General features: G+C 39.9%; 1 protein-coding gene across 1 annotated transcript in view; it reads left to right on the plus strand.

Moving 5' to 3' along the window:
* Positions 1 to 3,539: 3,539 nt before the first annotated feature.
* The window catches only part of LOC306837456 (protein FAM163B-like), a 28,230-nt gene continuing 14,135 nt past the window's right edge, over positions 3,540 to 17,634 (plus strand). The window contains exon 1 of the mRNA XM_079365148.1: positions 3,540 to 4,612. The gene's annotated coding sequence lies outside the window, so the exon portion shown is untranslated. The remainder of the gene's footprint in view (positions 4,613 to 17,634) is intronic.

A 17,634-nucleotide genomic window follows, 5' to 3' on the forward strand; every position in this document is an offset into this window, starting at 1 on the left:
GACGAGACACGAAAAGTCAGCTCTGATCCGGAGGGAATGGCAGAAAAGGAGGGGGATTGAGTGGAGGATGGGAGGGGAAGAACAGATTTAGGAAGAAAGAGTTGCTACGTTGTGTGAGCTTGTTTATTTGTTGATGTGAACAGCCTGGGGGTCTATGTGACATTATCCTGCCGAGAAAAATCCATCATATTGCCCTAAAATCTTACGCATGATGCATTGCTTTTCGTTTGGGAAGGCTAAGACATACCCTTATCCTTTTTTTCTATAAAAATGGTGTGATTTGTGTTTTCAATGGTTATTTAGAATCCATCACTATACTTGTGTGACACAATGACACAAACGACTAATTGGGGCAGCAGTCGAGCAACAACCGTGTTCTGGTAAAACTAATTATGTAATCACAGTGTCTGGTGGCTTTTAAGAGATGCAGTTTACTTTTTTTTCTGCTAATGTTGTATCTTTAAGTCTATTATAGGTATAGGTAAGTACTGTCATTACCTTATTACCAACTAATCCAATACTCCTGAATTATCTTTTTTTGGGTACTGTTTAGTAGTGTCAGTCTCCACTGCTCATGCTTGTGCTTTAAGCGCATGTTAAATGGTACTTCTACTATATGCAATGTAACGCATCTTATCTTGCACAGCATCTGAGTACCATTTTGTCAACTACCAGACGCCACTTTTTCTGCACACCAAACTCAGAACTCATGAACAATCATTATGTATCATCATCTGATGAACTATAAATGCCCTTGGAAGTCAAACCAGCAGATAGCATTGAATTCCTTTTAGGCTGCTTTAACACTGAGGTCCATTATATTATTCAGTTGCACCCATTCACGGTGGCTTCACTCTGGCTCTCTTCAGCAGAATAAGCCCAATATACAAACATTGTGATGCTGATTTGTAAAAAGTAAAACATCAAGCTTTGTCAGGTCTATCCTCAAGAGGAAAAGAAAAACAACTTATTCTTAAATCTGTGTTTGTTGAATGGAGGCCAGAGCGATCATTTCTGATGTATTTCAGGTAGTTAGGGGATCTAAACGCTCAATGCCTTTTGTGACACAAGGTCAAGCAGATTTGTGGCTCAAATGTTTGATCTGTTATTGATGGTAAGCTTTTATGCAGATCTGTTTATAGAGACAAATAAGGTACAGTCAGAATGCCACCAAGATTGGTACTGTGTACACCAAAGCTTGCTACGTAATTTGTCAATACAGCTCAGACTACAAATGTACCACGCACAGAAACAAGAATACTTCCCATGCTAAAATTACAGTCCTCCATGTACATAATCTATATTTCTATGTATGAGGGACAATTTGAAGCAAGCTGAGTTGACCTATTGTATAGCTTAAAACAATGCATGTGCAGATGTGCATGCAGTGAAGCAACACTTGAATGATGTCATCAACAACAAGTACTCAAGTAAATGTAAAAATAAGGCCAAGTTTAATCAAAGTATTTATCTTCTTTAAATGTGCTTTTCTTTGAGGTATACGTTTTAAGTTAAGAGTAAAAAGGAATTAAAGCTGTAAATATAAGGTGAGCCACTTCCTTGCAACTGACAAGCTTAATGCTGCAGGCATGAGCACACGCGTACACACCGAAAGAGGATAAAAGCTGAATTCAGCTCAACATGTCCGATCCAACCATCTCATTCTCTCCTAATATAAATATTTTAGCGCCACACACTCTCAAAGTGCACTAATCTCCACTTCTGTGAGTTTGAATAATGAATGCAATAAAAACTCACACTGCTACTCTTAAAGCGGCCTGAAACTGCCCTCGGTCTGATCTGAATGAAAGAGGCGAATCGCTGTCAGGATTAGATGATTTAGAGGAGACAAAGAGTGAAAAGTTTGGAGAGATTAAAAAAAAAAAAAAAAAAAAAAGTAGCTGAAGAAACATCACATAGGCAAACCTGTTCAGGTTGAGTGACTGGCAGAGGGGGCATTCTGTTTGTCACATGACAGAGAGTAACAAGAAGCCTGGTGAACAGTGTCTGACAGTCATGGATTTATTCCGTACACAGGCTGTAGTCAGAAGGATGATCCTTCCAGGGACAGTCGTCTCTGTAGTCCTAATGAAATTTAATGAACATTTTGTTCCAGACATAAGGAGACAGTTTGTTTTTCCACCTTGGGCAGAGGACAGGTGTAATTTTTTAATTATCTTTATAGAGTTGGCTGCCACATATACATACTGTGTCTGATAAACTACTGTGACTGCAAGGGGGAAGCTTAATAGATCTCCTTTAAATGCTGCAGCAGCTTGTGGCTGTCAATGTAAGAGGAGGACAGGTTGACTTTCAGGCTTGGGCGGCTACCTCTTCATCCTATCGATCTTGAACTTCTGTTAATTCTCCAGATTTGTGATGATGAGTTTGAGACACAATGCATTCAATTTGAGGAAAGATAACATTTTAAAGTTCTCTTCAAGGTTTACAGCCAATAGCGAAGAGATCTAAAAGCGGCACCTGACACATGCCACAGCACATGGAAGGGCAGGTTCGGGAGCAATGGCATGCTGCTGTTACGCCATGGCACATGGAAGAGTCAGTGGCCTGCAGGCAGAGGGCCAGCAACATTGTAAAACTCATATTTTACTCCAGAGCTAATTCATATGTACATTATTACCAGTGGACTTGCTTTACGACATTTACTGTCATAAATGCATACTTAATTTATTTGTTGACGTGAGTGAATGTATCAAATGATTAAAGAAGTTTTTGTTGTTCTTCTTTCATAAAGGCTATATTGAACGTTGAATTGTCTGGTATATCTGTGATGACAGTGAAGTAGTTTCATATATATTCCTGTTTGGCATTAGCAGAGAAGATTTGGCAAGTTTTTCATGGGCGCAACTCAAATACTCGGCTCTGCTGCTCATCCCGAAAATGCATGTTCCTTACAAATGTTTAAAAAGGGAAATAAATAGGCTGTAAGATGTATTGTCAATAAGCATTGTTACAATAATCTACCAACACACATTTCCTTTCTTTTTGTGCTGTTTATTTATAACTAACAGCCACAGTTTGGTACATCATAACATTAAGGGCAATTAAAAGATTCACAACAAAATAAATGAATGAAACCCACCTCTGTAACTGCAAACCAAGGAATTCACAAAAGTACCACAGAAGAAGAAATCCAAAAGCCAGAATTGTACCTACAAAGTTTGAAGTTTGTGTATTAGTTTATGTGTTATACTAAATAGATACTGTTCACTTCATGGCTTGCAGTTTTTATGCAGCCTAGTTTATTTATTAAATTATTTTCTATTTGTATTTATTTATTTAGTATTATTTAATTTTTTATTATTATTTTTATTTATTTATTTACCTTTTTTTGGGGGGGTGGGGGGGTGGTGTTAGCCACAGCCACCCTGCTTATTTCTTAGCATACTACCATAGCAGCCGAGCTCACAGACCTCTGCTCGTAAGCCAAAAAGGGACCTCAACCGGTAATCATCCCCCCCCCCCTTTTTTTATTTATTTTTTTACCATCCCTATACTGCTTCTCCCTCCCTCCGTCTTTCCAGCACCCACAGCCAATCTGAGCCTATGACTAAAGCGCCATCTCTCCAGCTCACACTCCAGGCTGCTGCGCTTACTCGCTGGCTCTGCAGGGCGCTAAAAGCCACCTCTGCATTTAAAGCAGAGGGTTTTTTTCGTCGGATGTCGCCCTGCAGGAATCAGCCAAATACACGGAAATCAAACTGCCGTGCATGAAATATACAGTTGAAATATTCTTTTGGATTACAGACTCTTTGAAGGCTGTTCGCCAAAAATGGGATGCTAAAAGAGAATACAGGAGAGGAGGGGAGAAGATAGATTAATAGATTGCTGAAAGACAATAAAAGAAAACGGAAGCGTGCAGGAGGGGATATAAAAGCCCCTCCATCGATTTTCGGAGCTTCTCTACAACAAACACCTGAGCTCGACCTACTCGGACGATTTGGGAGGGGGGGGGGGGGAAACTGGTTGTTGAAATGGAGATGTCGAGATTTTCTCTCATCATCCCGTCTCCTCCTCGAGCACGCGTGCTGCTGAGGCTGCTGATGATGATGTTTGCGTAGGAGTGTTGTATTTTGCGGACGGGGTTGGTACACCAGTCTCTCTACTGTTCAAACAACTCCAGACAAGCTCTGGATGGAACTGCCTGCTCCGAACACATTTCTCAAGAGATACTATTTTAATTATTATTGAAAACTGGCTTGTTTTCCCCAACCCTCTTTGGAGTGTTTTTTTACACGTCTTTTTGTGAGTCTGGAATGATTTGCGCGCGGATGAAACTGATTGTGTCTGGAAAAGTAGTCTGAAGGCAACGATTAAGAAATGAAAAGCGAGCATTTTTGCATTTTCTTTTTTCCGCTTTTTTTAAAAAGTAACAGTTAAAATAGGTTAAGATTAATCTGACCTTATTTTGCCCCTGTGTTTTTTTTTTTTATTACTTTGCCAACACTAAGAGCTCCCCCCCCCCATTTTTGGTCTCAATATTCAGTGACTGAGGTTGACACAAACAATAACCAGCACAGGTCGAGACCTGAGCTCCAAGGAGCCACCAGTACCCTAGATGTGACCCTGGGAATTTCTCTTATCTCTGAAGGTAAGATCTTTAACTCTTGAATACAGAAGCTTCTGTATCCAATCACAAAGTCGCATGTTTTATTTTCATAGGCAACTGGTTTAAAAAGAAGCACACATAATTGCATAATATATGCTTGTTGATTCATGCATTTAATTAAGAAGCTGATCTGTTATAGATGGATGGATAGATGGATGCATGGAAGTAGGCTTTTCATTTCAGCACCATGGACAGAGCCAACGTTTGATAATCTGTTTTTCTTCTCCTTACTTCACCCCGACATTTATAATTCATTTTAGTCCATATACTGTAGGCTACAGCGTACAGTATAAGGTACCACAGTGTGTTCTTAGCAGCTTAAATGAAACCATGGGTGAGATACAGGCACATAAACGTTCAGAGGGATGGATAGAGTTTAAAGTGAGGGAGAGGTTTAGTGCTTTGTATGACAGACTCTCTGGCTGCTCGGCTCGCCACATGCCGACAGAAACAGCATGGCTTGTGAGCCCAAGCTACTGTCACCAACTGTTAGCCATGGTCACGTCCAAACTGTTTTTGCTCCAGATATTTTTAGGAAGGGAGGAAATGCATTAAGGCTGCGCAAAGTAAAAGCATTCCTGTTGACTGCAGTTAAAATTACAAAATAGTTTCAGAAAAAAAACTATATGGCATACAAGCCACAACATACTCAGTGTTTTGGAAAGGATTTGATGAATGCGCTAAGGCTAACCATCTCAAAGGTGAACCCACTTGGTGAACTGAAAATTTAAAAGGCATCTTCCTTAGTATTAAGATTTTGCCTATATAAGAGATTGGGAATATCTACTCTAAAGCTTCCTGCTCTGTAGCAGAGGTATTTCGGTGTGACTATAAAGTGATGGATGTAACAACTTTTTTTGTCATACCGCCAAGATCAGAAATAAAATGCTTCATAGTGCTCCCACATCCCTACATCTGAGAGTTAAAGTTCCACACATCATTTGGCTCACACTGCATTAGTGCAAATTTGATCCTCAGTTTCAGCATCATTGAAATTAAAACCATCAAAGGAGGAACAATATTCATACTCTCCCTTCCATGTGCTACTGTTCAATTTGACTTGAATTAGAGTTATTAATTTTGCGTCACTTAGCTATCCCCCCATATGTTAACCTCCTTCTTTGCATCTTTGCAAATTACAATGATTAATATTGTGCCAAGTTACACTAAAACTTATAACATGGCATTTTCTATACAGAGTAGGTATAGCTCATACTCTTTGTTATGTTATTCACCAATGAATCCACCAATGAGCAAGCACTTTGTTCCAGTCGCAAGCACAAATGTTTTATTCACAGGCAAACATCAAGAAGGACCAGACACAGCCATCTACTCCGCCTGGGTGGCTTGAAAATAACAAACACGTGAATGCAATTATGTATAGGTGTCTCAAAACTAAGCACAGAAAGTCACTTAATGTATTACTTGCGTCACTATATTTTTCAGTGCAGGGATTCCTAAACCTTTCAGTGTGTGATCCCCAAAATAAAAGTGTCAGATACTGTCCCTGGAGGTGACTAAGGCATTAAAGGTAGCACACAGCAAGGCTCTGTATGCTCTGAGGTAGCCACAATTAGGTTCACATCTAAAAAACAATGATAACAAAGGTCAGTGGAAAAACTGTGTTAAAAATGGTTTCTTTGTTTGCTCCTTGTGGCAGTTTTTTGACAGCAGTGTATCACTTTTGTTTCTTACGAGTCCTAGGGGAGCTCAGCTTTGTTTTAGATAGTGTGTGTGTGTGTGTGTGTGTGTGGGGGGGGGGGGGGGGGTTAGGAACAGCTGTTATAGAGAGGATTGTAGATCATCCTGCTGGTAGCACTACATGATGGTTCTCCAGAGTCCTTTGGTGACACCGACCCTCTACAAAGATGCTTAATGTTGTTTTTCCACTAATTTCCCAGGGGCAAAAAGAGCTAAAGGTTGCTAACTAACCCAGATTGATACCCAACCATTCTCTGTTGTGCATGCTTGTTGACTGAAGTGCAAAAGATGATGTCAGTGCTTATTTTCCTCTTCTCCAGCTACCTGTACTTTAGCATCACAGTGACAGACTTTGCACCCACTAGATAGATTTAAGGTATGAACTGAAGCTCGCATAAGAAATAGCAAGTGGGAATCATACATGCTGTGCTTTAAGAGCCCTTCAAGAGTGAATGACAAGGTGGGGCTTATGTTCCCATGGCGACTTCCTCAATGACCCTCGGAGCAACCTTGGCCCCCGGGGAGATCAGTCATACTCCTTCCAGCAACCACGCACACACAGCTTATGTCCCCCTCAGAGCGCGACTATGAGTGACTGTGGGTTTTTTTTCTTGCCTCCTTGCTGCTGATGCAGAGAGAGACGAGGAAGAGAGCGAGGGAGTTGAAGGACAAGCAGATGAGTGGGTTGGAGAAGCAAATTTCAAAGACTGATAGGTGGTGAGAAAAAAAAAGATGAAGAAGAAAGGTGTGGAGAGAATAACACATAAAGCAGGGAGGGAGAGAGAGAGAGAGGAGGGAAGAGGAGAGAAGAGGATGAATGTTTAAGAGTGAATGCAATTACAGAGGCAGCACTTTTTTCTTGTCATTTAAACTGTACTCACATTTCAGCTTAATTACCTTTTAAAATGCACTGTTGGGAGGAGGAATCATGATGGAGCTGCCTTGGTGGAGATAAAAAGAAGAAGTGGATGGAATGGTTGGATGGGAACTTGGGAGGGGGGAAGGGACTATGGCTGCACAATGATCATGTTAAACAGTCACCACCCATTCTCTCTCCCTCCCCTCCCCCCTCCGGCAGGGTGATCTCTCCGTGCTCTCCCCCTTGCAGCTACACCCTGACATGCTCACACATCACGCTCACGCACACATGGGTCCCTGTGCAGACACCAGTATCGGGCAGCGCGCACGCACACACAAGCACGCACACGAGCCGTTGGTCAGCTGCCCTCATCCCGAAGAGTGATTGTAAAAAATCCAGCGCTCATTCAGATGAGTAAAAGGGTGGCGAGGGAGGCAAGAGGGAGAATCAGGAAGAGAGTGAGGAAGAAAATGCAGCAGCAGAGGAACAGCTGTTGTTCCCCTATACATGTACATCCTTTCTTTCTTTCTTTGCCTCTTCCATTTCACCTCAATAATCTGTTCATTTTCTTGCATTTACCATGCACTGTGCCAAATACTATAATAAATTGATGTGGGAAACAGTAAATTAAAATGAGATGGTTTTTTTCCCTTCTAAAATCTGGCCTCATTCCCGTAGTTGTGGGCATCCGTCCCTAGGGTTAAAAAGTCTTACTCAGCATCTTAATTGCTGAGTAATGACATCACTAGGCTCATCAGAATTAAGCCGAGGACAATTAGCGTTCAGGGATCACAGTTTGTTTTCCAAGCTTAAAAACCCGAGTTTGACATCAAAGTGCCGCTAAACATATCTCACATTTGCTCTAAAGAACTGTGAGGAACTTTTCTTAGTCTATTTTAGTGGCCCCTGATGTTTTAAGTCTGTACTGATCCCACCCTTTACATGTGTGTAAGATGTCCGCTTGCTTTCTTTTAATGTTCTGATGTCATAAACAAAAGGACACAGCTACAATCAATCAATCTTTATTTGTATTGCTACAATGTTCTCAATAGGAATAACTTCCCCAATCTTCCTCCTGAAGATGTGGTGTTTTTAAAGCAGTCCTCAGTGTATCGGGTGTAACATCCACAACATCGACCTCCGCCCTTTGATGCATTTCCACCCCCACTCTGTCTGTGTCTAGGTTCTCAGTCTTACAGCTCATAGTAATTCAAGGCGCGTTCCAAAAGGCAACAGGGCTGGGTTGAAGGTCATGAAGATGTTTCACTTTACCGACAAAAGGCCTCTTTAGTTCTTAACTGACGGGTGAAAGGAGTTTAAATCTAAGCGTCCGTGGATCATACAGTATGTATGCTTATAATCAGCCCCACTCTATTTTCCACAGCTGCCCTATCAGTAAAGGCAAAAAAGTCCCCACAGTAAAATCCTCACAGGTCAAACTAGATCCTGAAAGTAGCACTGCAAACAAAAATATCTGTCTACAAAAACCTTGACTTGAACAATGAATAAGATAATTTGGTTGAACTGGGGTTAAAAGAAGACAGACTTCTTGAAATGGTTGTGTTCCAAGATCTAGCATAGGTTTAGTAGAATGCCGTAAACTAAAATAAGTGGTAGAAATGATGATTCTAGTTTTAGATATGAAAACACACCACATACATTTCCTGCAGTATAAGCCTTGCACAGCTGGCCTGTCTGTCTACATGGCCTGCAGCATTCTGAATAAATTACACACCACTTATAAAGGCAGAGGGCATACTGATGAGAGTTAATTTAACATTTGCATCATGTCTTCAAGTATAACTTACAATACATACAGTACTTTTTAAAGAAGCCGGGGGGCTTTCTCATTACAAACTCTATGCTCCAAAAGCTGCATGCTCATTATGGGAATTTGAAGCTGTATGATGTTAAATGAGAGACCGAAAGAGATATCAACATGGTGCTAGTGGACAGTGATGTGACAAAAATAATTTTAGAACAAGTGAGCTCAGCAAGGTGTTCACTTACTCTGCTATGAGAGTTGATCACAACTGATGTGTGCATGAAAAGAGAGACCCACAATTTTAAATTCCTGTCTTCCTTCTGTGTTTTATTTTACAATTTGACACGACTAGATTGTTATCAGCTTCAAGAATATCATGCCGTTTTCGAGCTGGAAAAAATGTTGGTTCAAGTTCAATAAAGCCAGAACTTTTAAGCTTAAACCACCTACTCAAGACATAGAAAAGGCAATGGTAAAATGTCAGTCTGTAATAGCCCTGTCGCCATAGTAACTAAAACCCCCGTTTGTACTTTTACACACACTGTCTCTTGAGCACTGACCATTAGCACTAACAGCTAAGCAATCATGAGCCCAGAGCTTTAAAACACATTTCCTTCAACCATCTACACGTTATATGGAGGACTTTCATCCATTCTTTCATGCTCTTAAAGGTGCCCTCTGCTCACTCTTCATCTTTTTTCTCCTCTTCGTCATTTTCTTTTTCCTTTCTGTCTACTACCACTCAACACTCTTCTTTACGCCGTCACTTTACATTTTTGTTTTTTTCTACCACCTCACATGGCTTTTCCATTCCCTGAGGTTTAATCGAACATGTCCACTGTTTCTGCCACATGGATTTTTAGACCCTCGTTATACAGAAGGCCCAGTGCAAAGTGTGAGCAATTTTTGTCAAAATATCTGATATGATGATATGATCAGACTTAAATGCATGTAAACCCTACATGCATTTAAGTCTGATCGCATTAAAGGACTGCATATGTCAGCAGTACAAAAGAGTGTGGAAAAAAATGGTTCCTGTATGCATTTATTGGACTTGACTTCATGTAAGACCCAGGAAAATAGGAGAATAAAGCTGCTTGTTATTTAGTCTAACTTTCAAATTGAAAAGGATTATTTTTTTACGTTAACATAAACAGACATGAACTTCAGGATGCACACATAGTAGTTGCGTGACTGATCACAAGAGGCTGTTTACTCGTTTCTGGAAAGAAAGGGGTTTGAATTTTTAAGGTAAATAAATGCTCGAAGTTAGCATTCATTTTAGACGTTCAAACAAGTGTTTTTCCCAAATCACAGTGCTTGAGTGGGCAGCTCAGAGGAGATAAGACCAGAGTGTTAATTTTGACATTTAGGCTTGTACTTACATGCAGGTGCAAGGAACAGAACTCAGTGAGATGACATTTTTCTGATCACAGTTATTTTCCTTGCCTTTGCCACTCTGGCATCTTTTGGCCCAAATAATAAAAAGAGAGAAAGCGTGTTACGAACAGAGCAGTGGCTGGGTGCCCCGATTTTGGTGTAACATGCCACTGACCTGTGGTCTGTGACTTGCACACAAAAAAACATGGACTCAACTTTATGCCTGATTAAATGTTGTTTCAGTAGAATGATTCTTTGACCTGAGAGAGAAAAACAGAGAACGAGAGGTATAGACTATAAGAAAAAATATCTTGAAATGTGGTGCTGTTGTGGGTTTGTGAGTCGGAAAAAGGTGCTGAAACACTTTTTAGGAATGTTATCAAGGGAGTCACATTATCTGCGTCCAATATGCATTCTGCCATATGTGACAGCAAGCCTCATATACATAATGATGTGTGTCTCTACTCTTAGTCTTCTGCAACTTCTTGTACAAGCACTTTTAATTTAAAAATTGAGTAGCATCTCTCGTTCTCCATGTTGAAGCTGCTGGCTTTGTTTGTGGGTGCATGGCTCCGCAGCTCAAAACCATGTTATAACACAGAGGCCTGCCCACAATCCCTGAGGCTGCATGTCTACAGCAGCTGAGAACAGCCGAGAAAGAAAAAGTTAATGTAAAAAAAAAAAAGAAAAAAAAGCTTTACAGAGAGAGAAAGGCTACAGTAGCAGAGACAGGGAGAGAGCAGGTGTGGTAAACGCAAAAGCAAGGAAAAGATGACAACAAAGTGAATACACAACTGGCATTGAGCCGAGAATTTTGATGTGGACATAAAAAGATGCAGGAGAGCAGTAGAGCAGAGCAGGTGCACAGCTGGCTTTTACAGAAAAAGAAACAACAGTCACAAAAACACAGACAGCTGCAAGGAAAATTAGCCCACAGTTTACTGCAAACACCTCCTAATTGATAAAAATAAACACACAGACACACACAGACCTCAGAGTTGGGTCTTCTGCAGACAGAACTCCTCTGTTTATTCTGCTGCTCGCAAAAAGGGTTTAGCCAGATGTTAGCATCAATAGCAGCAGCAGATGGGGTTATGTAGCGGTGAGCGCTGAGCTAACCAGGTTATGGTGCTATAATATGACTTGACCTTCACAACACCACCTCTTGTTTCACTACATTTACCCTGGCATCTGACCAAGTGTGTGTGTTTGTTCGTGTGTGTGCCCCTGCATAGGGTGAGTACTTATCCCCTCAGGTATTGTATGGGGCTTTCTAATGCGCACATTCAGATTAAATATCACATGAAATATCCATTATCCAGAATGAGGACATTACGTCTGATCAGGTTACGTGCCCTTGACTTCGACTCAACATTCACACTCTCGACAAAACAAAGCTCTGTTTCAACTCAAATATCAGAAGGAGCAGATGCAACCACTGGTTTTCAGTGTAAGAACGATGAGAATCATGCAGCCAATGATCTTCTTGATGTGATCTCCTCAGCATGGGATTCCCGTTTTGTAAGCAGAAAATCAGTCCTTCCAGGAAGTTGCAATGTTGCGATTCAGCTTTTTCATGCAAAGTCAAGCCATCATAATTTTGGCCATTCTCCACATCGTTTACCTAAAATTGATCAATTAACTAGTTTTCCCAGCTTGGGGTTGTATGTCAGTAGAGATCTGGTGTGATATTTTCTCTTTCATAAGCTGCCTTTTTCGTCCTCACACAAAAGTGTCTTAATACGGTAAATCAAAAATAACAAGTCCTATACTTAGAGTCTTGATTTTATGTTAAATGTGTGCTGATCCATTAGACATTTCCTGGTGCATTCTGTTGATATATATATATATATATATATATATATATATATATATATATATATATATATATATATATATATATATATATATATATATATATATATATATATATATATATATATATATATATATATATATATTATTTTTTTTTTTTTTTTTTTTTTTTTTAAGTGAGACACAGACCCCCATAAATGTGCTGTCACATTGTGGATTTAGTATTTTTGTATATAGTTTTATTTTTAGGTTAGGGTTTTATTTTTCTATTTTATTTTGTATTTTGTTACACATTGAAAAACATATCACCTTGTACTTTGCTCAAAAGATTTACTCTAAGGCTGCAATAATCACAGAAAACGCAGTTAAATCCTGGAGTGTCCTACAAATATAACTGTACTCTGTCAGATCACCTCTAATACTACGCTGTATTTACCAATGAACAAGTACAGTACATGTTAGAAACATGTGAGATGGCTTTGTAGACACATTTGTTGCCAAAAGTTTAAATACTTATCAGTCACCAACCGGCACTGTAGATACGTGGTTTGGTGTGATTTGAAGCCAATGTTGCATCATTCCAAACGTTTAAGCTGAGAACTATAACAACACTAATTACTGCGTTTGGTCCATTACCTTTCCCCAAATCGTACATACTGTTGCTAGTGAAGAGAAAGTAATGTAGGAGGAGAAAAAGTCTATTATGGAATGATCTCATTGTCAAGTGTCAAGGAGCAAATGTAATTTAATGGTGTCTTATCTAATTCAGGAAGAGGAAAAGGAATTCAATTTATTTGAAGCCATTGTATTACCCTAAACAGAGCATGTAGCCAGAGGGTGCGTGCGTGTGTGCTTGTTTTGCAGTTATGTATTAATCTGTCATAGTGCCAGACTCAGCATGGTGTTATCTGCTTGCATGGCGAACATGGTTGCGTGGTTTTTCCCACCAAGAGGTCCTGACGGAGCTCAAAGTATCACAACAAACCGCTTCCTCTGTCACTCCAATTACTCGGGAGCAATCTTGACTGACAGTGAACTCATAAAGCAGGAGTGAACCAGTGGCAGGCAGGCAGCAGCTACAGTATTGTTATACTGGTATCACCAGTTTGAGAGTTGAAATAGACTCATCTATATTTACATTACAAGCATGGAGAGATTATAAACCACCATGGATATAAACATGCTGAGATATTGTTTGTCTGTTGCTTTTATTATTGTTCTTTTTATTATCCAATTTAACAGAACAAATAGTGCAGGGAGTTTGCATAAATATCCCTCTCAGCAGACTGATATTCTGTCTTAAGCAGCATTTTGTTCTGCAGGACCCTGAGACTGGAGATGCTCTTGAATAATGGCTCAGCTTTTGTCTGCTGTATTTATGCAGCACTGAGCAGAAACAGAACTACCAGAACTTTATATATGCCATCAGAGACGCTTCAGGTGTGTATGCCTGTTTGTGTCCTCAACACAACTGTAAGTTTAACATACAAGTTACATCAATTACTTACTGTCTCTATCTACTCTTTAGCAAAATATACCACTTCTTACAGATGTAGAGACAAGGCCCTGACGCATCATCTGAATAAGGAGTACAGTTTTCCTCACCATATTTTTATTTGAGTCTTGCAGACATGCACTCACGCTATTTATTTACTATGGAAGAGTGTATCATAAGTAGTTTATGTTTAACCTTCAAAGTGGAAATGGAACCTCAGAAGCCGTCTGCATGCAAAAAGTTAGCATTTTGGCTGTCAGCTCAAGTGAATGTCAAATGTTAGTGTATGCTCCCAAAACTCGCTCTGCTTTGATGGTAGCAACTATAGCTAACATAAACGTTTAGTACCAGATTCCAAGTTAACAAAAAAGCTCTAGTCTAAATATTGATGGATGCTAACTTTTTCTGTCAGTGTTTTATTTCCTCGCCTTGCCAACCCGGTGCCACAATTTAACATTGTCTATTATTTTATTTAAGGTTGAAGTTCGATGGGCTTTTTCTTTCTTTATTTTAGAGATGGGACAGTTTGTAGAGTCAGAAACCGGGGAGAGAGAGGGTGGGGCATGACATGTGGGAAAGAAGCGTGTGGGAAGTTCATTCGATCCCGGGCCTCCCGCTCTTGGGGACTATAGCCTCTGCATATGGGGAGCACACACTAACCACTAGGCTACCGGCCCCCCTCGGGAATATTGTCATTGATCTTAAAAAACACAAACAATTAGAAACAGGGATTCTTTTTTAATACCAGTATGTACTTACACATATCCTGACAAGTAAGAATATGCCATTAATTACATGCTTCAATTAAAGAGACAGTCACATCACAGATACATCCTCAAGTAATCCTGTTTTTACTGGGGGTTTTTGTTGTTGTTGTTTTTTTGTTACTGTATGTGCTGCTATTGCAATTGCTGCATGCTTACTGTGTGTATCTAATGGACTTTGATGCTCTAAGCTGACATCCATAAATCCAATGGCGATGTGCCATTGCTAAGCCTCTGTAGCAGACTACTGGCTGTAGTTTTTGTGATGTGTCCAGCACTGCTGGCACCAGTCAGCGCTCATCAGAGGCTCACTGAGCCTGTTGAATCAGCAGCAGAGGCAGTCTGTGGCATTCTTACACAGACCTAGTCTGCAACAAATACACTTAAACTCACACCTGTTGCAGCTGTAGACTGCAGTATACACACAAAAAACAACACTGTACCATGAAGTCGCCTGAAAGGTTGCGAATTAATCGAGTGTCCTCGGACTACTGAAACCACATGGGTCACCCTCTGCTGGCCCTTAAAAATTATAATGTTTCAGGCACATTGTAATTAACACAACAACATCAGCACTATACATTTAGTAATACGGTCTATGGTTGATACATTTTCAAGCGTTCCTGACCACGAGTGTGCATGTGTGAGTGGATTTAGCTAATGGGCTTATTAAGCTCCCTTTAGTGTCCAGAACTATTTTCTATGCTCTGTAAAATAACAAATGTGTAAAGGTCTAACGTGCTTAATGTTTGAGGCAGAAGAGAAAGATTTAGGTCTTGTAGATGAATTCTTACTAAATGTTACTGTGTACTGTGTATTACAACAGGCGTAGTGCGCTGAGAACACCTTTATACCACTTGAATCATTAGATTCAAGGCTCAGGACTGCTCTTCCATCCATCAACTGTGAAGTTCGAAAAAAGTGCTATATCTCCCAGCCAACTTCAGCTCCTGCTGGTGCCAAGATTACAGCCTGTCACACATAGACTATTGGTATTATTTGCACAGCAGAGGGTAGCGCATAGTGTGGCACAGGGGAGGATCAGGAAGTGCAGTGGCAGACTGACACAATTTGATTATATATAATTACTTTGACATGATTTGAAAGTGAAGGCTGATTTTCTTTTACTGTTTATGGGGGAAAAGTGAAATCACGTCCTGGCAAAGGATTCCAAATGTGTCTGTTACATTTTATCTGAAGTTCAAAAGGAATATACCGAGGTACAGTATATTTCAATATTAGTGTTTGAATTTATATCAAATATCTGTTTTTCACTTTACTAAATTTAGTGTTTGCAAAAAACAACTTTAGTCGGCTCAATGTATCCATGCACGCTCACAGACACGGATGCCTCGTACTTTGGAAAAGTTCCACTTGATATTCTTTTATTTATAGGAGTTCAGCATTGCACAAATTGAAAAGCTTTAGTTTCGATAATGAGCAAGGCAGCTCAAACGGTGCATTCAAGATGGCTGTTTGGACAGTGGACCTTCTCTCTCGCTCTCTCTTTCTCTGAAGCTAAGCTTCTGCTGGCTTGGTTTTGCTGTATCTTGTCTCTCTGAAGGTGTCGAGGAATGTCTTTTTAAAGCTGAAGTTCTGTTGTGTTGCATGGAGCTGTGAGGTCGGCGCACACACCTGAATGAAATATTAAGTAAAAACAGGTTGTAAATAAACTTGGGCGGCCTGCCCATGTATCATCTATGAGTGGAAAACACTGATATTAGAAAAAAAAATAAAACATCACAGTTTTTACAGCGTTTGATCTTTCTTTCTTCAAAGTGTACATTTATTCACAGGTCCACAGATGCTTTAAAATGATCACATTTTGTTTGACACATGATAACAGCCTTTTTCTGATGTGACTCACTAAATTTTCAGAGAGCACATCTATAACAGCACATTACAGGAAAACTCTTTGAATCTTCATTTAAAATTATAAGAGCTAATGCTTGTAAATCCAGGTGAAATAACAGATGCCACCTGAATTATGCATATACTGTACATTAATCATAGAAGAGATTTTTCTTAGCAGTAAAAAAGCTTTTTGGCTTTTGAGGGATATGACCGTGGTTTAGAGGATCTGGAGCAATAATCAACTATTTTATAGGTATTTATACTGTATATACATAGATATGATTGTCTCCTATTGTTTACAACAGTAAAAAAGGAAAAGTATTCATTTAATGCAATGAATAAACATCAGAGGTTACCTGTATATCGGCATCGTTTAATACTACAAGTGCAGTCTTCAGTCGATTTGTTCCAAAATGAGAAGTCTTTAGTAGTTTTTAGTTCATTTAAAACAACAGACCTTCATGTGGAAAAATGTCATTTTTCTTACTCATTTCCTGTCGTGGTTTAGTCCAAAAACACTGACTGACAGGCTCTTTACAAAAGGCTGAATTATCTAGCTTTAAACTGCAATATAAATTTAAATACAGTATAAAGATGGACATACCAGCAAGAATATTCTTTAACAATACAGTCCGAGGGGATTAGAAAGGACAAACATGCTCTCTTTCTTTCAATGCGTGCACAACATGTTTAAAGTCATAACCACGCTTCTTATATCATCATGCAGCCTGAACTAAAAGAACGACTGGCAAGGTCACTCAGATGGATGAGAGACATTTAGCAAGCTGTATAATTAAATGAAGAGACCCCCAGGTCACCATTACGTGTTCTTTTTTCTTCGTCCTCATGGTGCTATAGTCATATAGCCAAGAGCCTTTTTTTATCATTCACAGAAGGGTACTAATTACTGAAATGCTGCTGAACACATGAGAGGGAAAAACGACTCCTGGTTTTCAGTTATGCACTCAAAACGGAGATCTTTTCTCTCTCTCTCTCTCTCTCTCTCTCTCTGTCTCTCTCTCTTTCTCGGTCTTACGCTATCTTTCTCTGTCTCTCTCTCTTTCTCTGTCTCTCTCTGTCTCTGTCTCTCTCTGTCTCTCTCTCTTTCTCTGTCTCTGTTTCTCTGTGTCTCTCTCTCTGTCTCTCTTTCTCTGTCTCTCTCTCTTTCTCTGTCTCTCTCTGTCTCTCTCTCTTTCTCTGTCTCTCTCTGTTTCTCTGTGTCTCTCTCTCTCTCTCTCTCTGTCTCTTTCTCTCTGTCTCTCTCTCTTTCTCGGTCTTACGCTATCTTTCTCTGTCTTTCTCTGTTTCTCTGTCTCTCTCTGTTTCTCTATGTCTGTCTCTCTCTCTCTCTCTCTGTCTCTCTCTCTTTCT

This window comes from Symphodus melops, assembly GCF_947650265.1.
Source record: "Symphodus melops genome assembly, chromosome: 16".
NCBI classification, from domain to species: domain Eukaryota; kingdom Metazoa; phylum Chordata; class Actinopteri; order Labriformes; family Labridae; genus Symphodus; species Symphodus melops.